This window comes from Cinclus cinclus, chromosome 6 (assembly GCF_963662255.1).
Source record: "Cinclus cinclus chromosome 6, bCinCin1.1, whole genome shotgun sequence".
NCBI lineage: Eukaryota > Metazoa > Chordata > Aves > Passeriformes > Cinclidae > Cinclus > Cinclus cinclus.
This window is the reverse complement of record NC_085051.1, coordinates 46,647,203-46,656,908: the sequence shown is the minus strand read 5'-3', so window position 1 is coordinate 46,656,908 and position 9,706 is coordinate 46,647,203.

The window sequence follows — 9,706 nt, the reverse complement described above, 5'->3', positions numbered from 1 at the left end:
AGCTGCAATATTCAGTTGTAGTTAAATCTCTGTTGTAGTGTGTTTGAGTCTCATTGCTGGTCCCTGTATGCTCACTGTAATGACACTGGGCACCCCCAGCCATCTGGAAAGAATAAATAGATGAAAGCCAACTCAAGCCTGTTGCTCTCTTCAAAACGTATCATTTGTCCAATTTTATGCTTTATGTTGTGCCAAGCTACCTATGCACTGCCCCACCACCCCCATCCCCCAGTGTGGGTCTGGCTGGCTTACAAAGACATTGCTCTTTGTTAATAGTTTTGGAACCTGATGATTCACTGATACAACTGTCTGTAACTAAAACCTAGGTTACCGTCCAGTTTTCCTGATACCAAAGTAAGTTCAGCTTCCTTTATATAACATTATTGCCTGATCTCAGTGAGGTTTGCCCTTCTTTGACCTCTCTCCCACTGCAGGGGTGTGTGGGTTAGTTGCACAGCTGAACTGCCAAAACCCCTACTGAGTCAGAGGATGTCATGCATGGCTTTGCCTTCCTAGAGCAATGGTAATAGACTTAGAGAAGTCCCTGCTGAATCATGTCACCACGCAGCCCAGGATGCTACAAGCAGCCTGGTCTTGTGAACAGCAAGGGAAGTCAGAAGCTATTGCTCTCTGAACAGCAGCTCCTGCCTCACATTTCTGCTGAGCTTGTAACCCAAGCTTTTAAATTTATAACAATTTGGAGTTAAATGCATAAATATTTCCCATTTATTTCAAGCATGCATATAAATGTGGTTATAGCTGCCTGTAAACAAATAGGCCCTAAACTGTTGTTTTTTTTTTCTTGTGTGATATGCTTTGAACATTGTTATATAATCATTTCAGAAACCACTATAGTAATTAGTAGTCGCTATAGAGACATCTGGATCTGGTGCTGGGTGATATGGTTTAGTGGTTTAGGGGTTACAGTGATAGTGCTGGGTTTACAACTGAACTTCATGATCTTAAAGGTTTCTTCCAACCTTGACAACTCCATGATTCTATAGTATATTAAGATGCTGTCAACTACAAGGTGATTATTAGCACCTCAAAATATTTTATGAGCTAGCAAGTCACTTCAATATCTCATTTTCCATAGTGTTTATTCTGCTAATTCTTGGCTAATTGCTCCTTTTTCTCTGAGCTTTTGCTTATTCCTTCTACTTCACCTTCCCTGAGGCATTCCCTTTCAGCCAATTTCTACTCTTTGGGCATGGCTTGTACTCTACTTTTCCCCATGATGTGGTTTGAGGCAGAGGCCCCTCAGATTTTGTCTCTTCCAGAAAGAAGCTGACGCTTTTTATATTGCTCTTACTGAAAGGTGATTTTTCTTACCTACCAATGGTACAAGTCTAGTAAATTTGTAACATTCTTATCTTCTGTCAACTCATAGTCCTGATGAGGTTTAAAAGAGCCTTGTTGTACACAACTCTTTCCAGCAAGGCAACAGTTCCTATTCCACTTGGACACAGTTACTGCCCCTCACTCATCTACACAACTTCCTAAATAGCTGGTGCTTAGCAGATCATTGAATAGGTCAAATTAATGGAATAGAAGCAAAGTGAATAAGTAACAGAGATCAGTACATAAATAGAATCTTACTCTAAGAAAAAAATGTGTATGACTTGATAATTATTTTAATTGTGTGGAAAAAAAAGTGAATTTTGGTGGGGTATGTATTGTAAAGAAAATTATTTCTATTGGTAAAAGTTTGCACACTAAATTGTTTAGGATGAGATTGTCTTAATTACTAAGATTAACATCTCTCACCCAGAATTGAGAAGGGTAATTTTGCAGTAATAGGTCTCACTAGTTAAAGTTGGAGTTTATCCTGACTGACCATTTGTTGAAAAGACAAGCACATGGTATTAGCAGTGTCTAAATCACTAAGGAAACTAGTGTCTAAATACTAGAACGTAACATTCTAAATCAGGAAGGAAAAAAAAAACTTCAAAGACATATTTCCTGAAGATTACAATATTTATGAATGCAGGTCCCTTTATGAAATTTGCAAAATTTATGCTCTTAGGTCCCAAAGAACACCTTTGAAAATCCCAGCTCTCATAGGAGACAAAATCCTGTCTCGTGCATCTGATGTGACGTGGAGGTACACTTAACCCATCGGGGCAGGCAGGAAGGAGTTCTTGACACAGCAGTCCTTTATCCTGTGCTGAACAAGCACTCTGCTGATGATCAGAGTAACACCAGGATTTATAGCTGATCATGATGGGAATAGGTGGCCTATAAAGATGCATATATAGTATGCATGCCTTTCAAGAATGCTAAAGTCTTGATAGTTTATTCGTTTCAGGCCCAGTTATTAGTTTCAGTAATACCTCTCTGATTTTTCTGCCTCTTAAAGGAAAAACAAGCAACTGTGCTGCTGCCACTGATGCTTGTCTACTCTACAAATGTACTGATGGTCTTGCATTGTTTGCTGTGGCTGGGATTCTGGCTGAAATTGTTTCCCTCCCATAGCTACCTGATGAGTCCATCCTCTGAGTATGAGCCCTTCATTCTGAATTCTCTCTCACTGCACAATAACTCTGCAGCCTAATCATTGAACTCTGGTCTCTGGTCTTGAGACTACTGTTATCAGTCACTTGAACAGGAAATCCAAACCAGTTCCAGCCATCAGCCAGGAAGTTAGGACACTCTTCCTGCTGCAGTGTTAGTGGCTGAACCACCATGCTTCCTCACACATACTGTATTTCTTCATTTCACAGTCTTCATTTATCTGTTAAAGTGCCTAAGAGCAAGTATTTCTGCACTAGGAAAGGGTTTGGACTCAGGCTGTGGAGGAAGCTGAACACAGGGCTTGAACTTTCTGGGTGAGTGCTCTGACTAATACAGTTGTACTGCCAACAGCCAGCACACCAAGAAACAGCTGGTTTTGGAAAACTAAAATAGCTACACACATATTTTGGAACTGAAGAGGGGCACCTGGGATTCCCTTTACCTAACTCCATGTGCCAACAAAACAGATCTTAGGAAGCTGATGTGCCACTCCACTTACATTTGGATCCATATTAACTTATGTGGGAGCTGGGAGGTTACTTGCATAGGCCACGGCAGGTTTGGTAATGTTCAGACAAGGGTTGAAAAAACAAAATGGCAAAGGCAATGGTCACAAAAGGAAGCACAGGAAAGTCCATTTAAACATAAGAAAAAGCTATTTTACTGTGGAGACACTTAAATACCACCTGGGGACTCTTCATCCTTGGAGATATTGAAAACCTAACTGGACAAGATCCAGAGCAGCCCGTTCTAGTGGATTCTATTTTGTGCAGGGGTTTTAGACTAGGCAGTCCCCAGAAGTCCCTACCAACTTCAACTATTCTGTGTTACTGGGAACACTGAGAATTTGAAGCCAAACAGAAAGGCAAACTGACTCCAGACTCAGCTTTTTGTTCTTGAAACTCAGATAAATCCTATTTTTAGTACCCAAATCCTCACTGAGATCAAAGCAAAGAAAACCAGCTGTGAGAATTTCCTTTACACTTGCATGTATTTTCTTTCATGCATTAACATGGTTAAACTTAAAAAGAAATGTTTGTGGTGTGGGGGTGGATGGGTGTGTGTCTGTAAAAGAAACAACAAAAAGAGGGAGGGAGCTGCCTTCTAAGAAAGAATTAAACCCAAGGGCTGGAAAGCTCAGAGCAGTTGAAGTCAGAAAAGAAACTTTCAAATCTACGTTTTGTACAGATTTTAAATCACAAAATAAGTGGAGATGGAATGGGTATAGACAAAAAAAAAAAAAAACCAAACCTTTCCGTATTTACTTTAATTTCCATGGCTATAGTTATATTCCTAGTACAATAAAGGACTAGTTAGCCAGTCAGCCAAACTGGTAAAGAAGCAGCAACTGGTGTCATGGAGGGAGTAGGCACAGTTATGATTAATAAATTTCCCATATCCCATTCACATAGCTTTGAATAGAAATGAGTTCTAAAGTTTGAATTATTTTTTTGTTTCCTTGGGATTTGCCTAAACTACAGAGTACTAAATACATATCTTTGTTTTCTTGCTCAAGTTCACAGCTTATCTAGTGCTTCATGTGTGTTTAATAAACCTTGTTGTTGGCAATCAATCACTGCTGGAAGTGAATGCAAAAGAGGACTGGGATTAAATGGATAGCTACACACTGGAATTCTCTGTTTGCAGCAAAGTCATTACATTTACAAAATGCATCAATTACAAGCCATTAAGGGAGAAAAAATTAATTCTGATCAATAGCTTTGCTTCCATGTTTTTTTTATTCTGATTGGTTGTTCAAATACAAATTTTATTCTGAAAAGTTTTGAGACTTACATTTAGACTGAGTAAAAAAAAGTAATTATATATTTTACATAGTGTAAAATATAGTTATATAAAATTTTACTGAAATTCCCTGGTCATCCTTTCTCAGTCCTTGGATAGTATATCAATACATGTCAACAAAACATTCCTCTACATAATGAAAACTGCTCCAAAAATGTTACTCTTTATGAAACTTCAGGTAATATCGCTCTTTTAGTTTTGGTTAAATTTATTGCTTTATTGTTATTTCTTACATTTGTTCATATCGTTCTCCAAATGTTCTCAGTTTCTTGTCTTTCTCTTAGGTTCCATAGACGTGCATTTAATTACAAATATCTCATGAGATGTAATTCAGAAGGATTGAAGGAAATCAAACTATAGGCATTGTGTGAGATAAACCTTTGTAAGAGTGCCTTCTGATGGAATTGAATGACTTTGATACAGAAGGGAAATCTTAGATGGGTAGTGGGACATTTTTAAGAACTGAAAAATAATCTGAGAACTCTCTTATGCTGATTCATCATAAGGAAAAGTTGTCAAATGAACCAGCTAAAGAAATAGTAAAAGACTGCCAGGGTATGGAAAGGTCATTCTAGAATTTTAAACATGAAATTCCTCACTTGAAAACTGTGGTGTTTAACCCAATGTTTCAGTCAACCAGGAGAACAGAAGATGACAGACGTGTCACCAGTTTTCAAAAACTACTAATCTCAGGGTTTATCTGAGGTACAACAATACCCAAGGTCTGACTTTTGTGGGTGGCAAACTAAGTGAATTTATTGTAAAATAGAACAAGTAGAAATTTGAGTAAATTAAAATATGAAGGAACAATCAATATGGTGTTTGAGGAAGGAATTTGCATAGCAAATGTAGTAATCATGAGGTTTAGCTAGTGCTTTTTATGTATTTGGTTTTGTAAAATGCTTATTTGAGAAAGGCACTTCACTAAGAACTTTTGAAGAAATTAATTTCTTGTGGAAAAGATAATCAATGTACAAGCAATCCATGGATGGGAGATCCAAAAGAATTATGATTTTCTACAAGTAGCAAAGAAAATGGGGTTCCACTGGATCTACAACTGTCCAGATCCTGCTGTACAAGCTATTCACAAATGATAGCATAAAGGTGTGTACTGAAGCAGGGAAGTTTGCAAAGACAACTAGTTGTGCATCAAAGCCACAACTAAAGCAGACAGCAAGCTGAATAAAATTTTAACCAATGCTGAGCAACTAGACACTAAAACCTCTCATGCAATGTATCCTTATCAAATTCAAACACAGGCACTTGAAAGAAAAATACAAAACAGAGAGCTCTTAGCTGTAACTACTCATGGAAGGGATTTGGGAATTATTTGAATAGGCAACATCATATCCTGTGGCAAGAAAAGACAAAACTGAACATTACAATTATTTCCTTATTAAAAGAATAGAGAACAAACCAGGAAAACATCATGATGCTGTTGTATCAACCTTGAATCTCAAATACATGCACTTCTGGTTATTGATCTCCAAGACCAATGTAGGAGCACATGGTAAGATACAGACAAGTTAAGCAATAGGGATCAGAAATAATGAATAGGTTCTATTCAAAGGAAACTGAATAGCACATTTCTTCATGGAAAAAAGATGATTAAAGGTGGAGGGAACATAAAACCAGTTGTATAATTATGGTGATTAATTTTTTTCTCAGAAGCACAAAAGCTGTATAGTAATTTGAAATAAACAAAAGGAAACACTTTTTTGAAAGCATCACTTAGTTGTAAAGAATTCTAAAACAGATGGATCTTTGATCTGACCACAGTGTGGCAGGTCTTACTTGTGACTGACACATTTTCTCTGTGTTCAGAGTCATGTTGAGGCAACATCAGTTGAGCAATATGAGAAGCTCAGTATAAAAATAACATCCTTTTCAAAGTATTCTTTCCATTTGTATCTACCACCCCTCTCTACTGTGACAGGCATTGCCAATAGCTAAAAATATGCAAGCACATAAATAACATCAGCGCCTATCATGTGGCTGTGATCTGCTTGTACCATACTTGTCCACGTCATTTCTGTTACCAGTTTTACCAATTCATAATTGGCAACTGCTCCTCCCAAGTACTCTGGTAAAAGTATGGCCTTGCCCCATACATTGAAAATTAACAAAATCAGGTTTTTATTACATTAAATGTAGAACTATGAACTCTTTAAAGACAGAGGAATCAATTAAATGGTCTTTTGATCATTACTGTAGGAGCATTACTGAAGGAGAAAGACAGTTTTGAAATGAGTGGTTCCAAGACAAATTCAAACAAGTCCCTTTATACCTTTGCACTAGATTAGTAGGCAGGAACAAATTTTGCAATGCAGATATATCTGTTAGTGCAAACATGATATTTACTGCATTCTTTTAAATGGCTATCTTTGCTTTGGAAGTTACTAATTTATTTTAACAACAAAGGTTAATCTATAACAACTGTGATTATCCCAGAAACCTTGTGTATCTGGGACATGGTAGTATATATTATAACACAGAACAGTGTCAGCATATGTAGGAAATCAATTAATTGCATTCCTCCAGTTCCACTGACTGCTGAACCATGGCTACAGAAAGATACAAAAGATGAAAATGGCTTTCCTCCCCTCAAAGAACTGCTGTTAAGAAAGCTAAGACACAATTAGGTGGCGCCCAGGAATTGATGTAGGAAGACAAGAACTTCCTACCTTGCATATTCATTTTTGCAAAATAACCATGAGCCTGTCTATACTTACGTGCATGTTTATCTGACAATATTTTCAACAACAGCCTATTAATTTCTTTAAGGAGAATGCACTGTCCAGAAATAAATCAACAGCAAAATCAGACACTAGACTGAAAAAGTGCATAAAGGAGTCTATTTTTAATATATGCTAAAATATGCCTTTTGCTACTGAGGATGAATAAATTAAACTGCTATTTTCCATGTAACCCTATGACCTCCTAGGGGGTTATTTTCAGTACAGTGTTTTGGAGGGGGAAAGAAATCCCACAGGATCTCTAAGTTCTCAGCTAAGAAAGATCTGAACTGAGATAGCTGGAGGCAAGAAACAGCACAGTTCCCAATTCTGATACCATTCAGTGTACTACTATTAGAAAAGTGCCATTTAATTGTCATTCCAAAAACATCTCCTCTTAAACGGTTGAAGTCTTGTTTTGCTAACAAGTTTTTTTTCATTTTGTGGAATACATGAATTTGAGTTTAAACTTCTGTAAAATTGTGTAACATGTCCTGTGCTTAAAATGCAATTGATTTACAAAACATGTATCTCCTATAAAACTCATATTTCTGATTTTCCCCCATATTGTTATTTTTCCCATGTCCATGCCTTCATCACAGGTTGTGGCTACAATGGATTCTCCATACAATTATTTTGCAGTATTGCAAAGGGGATCTTCTTTCCCCTTTGTCACTTCTCATGTCTACAAAGAGGCTATACTGAACTAAATGACGAGGTTGTGTGTTGGAATTCCCAAAAACTCACTTCCTGTGAAAATTAAGAACAATATTTGCAATGTGAAGAAGAAAAGCACCACACATGGGAAAAATCAGAGGCTGATAGATGCCATTTGATAGGGGAAGGCTTTCAAGGCAAGTATAGAACAGGAAAGAGAAGGATAGGAAAAAAACTCTGAAAATGTATTTGACTTGAGAGGGAACCAAGTTGTGCAGGACCTTGCAAGCACAAAGATCAGTCCTATAGTAGGGAACACAGTACAGCAGAGATTTCAAACTAGTGATAGCTATGAGCAGGATGAAAGGTGAGAACATAACCTAAGCACAACTCATTTGAGTGTGCTGCAAGGAATTGGGAAGAACACAGAAGCAATATAAAGAGAGCAGCTATATGAGTAAAGGAGGGAGATGAGCTTGATTGGATCCATGGTTTCCTCAGTGAGAAGGTCAGGGAAGGGATTTAGAGCTGGTCCATCTCATATATAAAAGGTAACAGGAAAGTATAAATCATAATCCAAATGATTTGGGATTACAAGAAGTGAGAAGCACAGAGAAAAGCAGGAAGGGATCAAGGTTTGAGCTTTACTGACTGGACTTAGTCTTGTTTCCCTTTATCTCTGGTTGCCTCAGAATACTCCCATGGCTGCAAAGCACTGTAAGATCTTTAGGTAATCAGGACCCTAGGGTGGCTCTTTCAGGGGACCTCAACAAATGCCAGCAGGCAATTCTGTTGTCCTCATACAAGTGCATTAAATTGAGTGGCTATATTATACCACATATCTGAAATTGTAGAGAATGTCTTGACATCAGGGAACCTCAAACATTTCCCTACCAGAGAACAGATGTTTACAAGATTTTTTATGCAGAAGATTTGAGAAAATTTAAAGAATTCTCACCATACACTTTCAGTCAGTATTAAATGCAAATAAACACATAGAACTGTGATATATTCTTCTAGATTATACATTCTCTCATTATTATTTTCTCAGGTTCTGTCACTAATGAAAGCCATAAACATCACAAATAAATCCTGCATGTTAATTAGTTTAGACAAATGTTAGTGAATATTTAATATCTATAATTCTAATAATATAATATAGTAACAATTTCTGTATAGTGACAAGCTGCAGTGATGATTAATGAAATGGTATGCACTTACTCTGTCTTTGGTAGTAATGTCCAAGTGTGGTCTTAGTTGTATTTATTTATACTCATTCTCCCTGTGGATTTAGCCCCACTGTCTTGCACCAGCCAGTGCACAGCAGACCGTGTCACTGCAGTCACCCCACACTTCAGCACCCTGGGGCATGAAAACTGCCAGGCCCCCTTTGCACCTCAGTGCTGCAGACCTTCCTGGCACACACACCAGTCCCAACCTTCTTCTTCCTGCACATCCGCTGATAATCCCCACATGCCTCTAATGCCTTTGCCCATTAGTCACAGAAGTGTCTGACTTGAGAGCTCTGCTTTGAGGCCTCCCACACTCTGCAAGAGACCCTCGTAGTACGTTAGTATATTGGACTACTGGGTTTGACTTCAGCATCAATGTTTCCTTGCAGCAGAGCATTCCATCACTTTTTTCAATGAGCTATGAAAAAAGAACAATCGTTCTTGTTTTGACCATACCACTGACTTGCTGGACTTCTTGCTCCTTGGTTCTCATGTTGGAGGGGACATTAAACAACTGACCCTTGCTGACTTTCTTCATGCTTTTCTAGATGTTACAGATGTTTGCCAAATCCTGTCTCGGGTGTGAGCCCAAATCCTATCTCTAGTGTCAACGAGAAGAGAGGTAACATAAATGGAAAAAGAGGAGGCTAGGTTGAGAATGTAGAATCAGAGGAATTTCTATGTTACTACCGAGGCAAGCCCATTCCATTACAATTTAGGTTGTTTTTCTAGGTAACAATAATAGCAAAACTTCCAGTTTTGCAT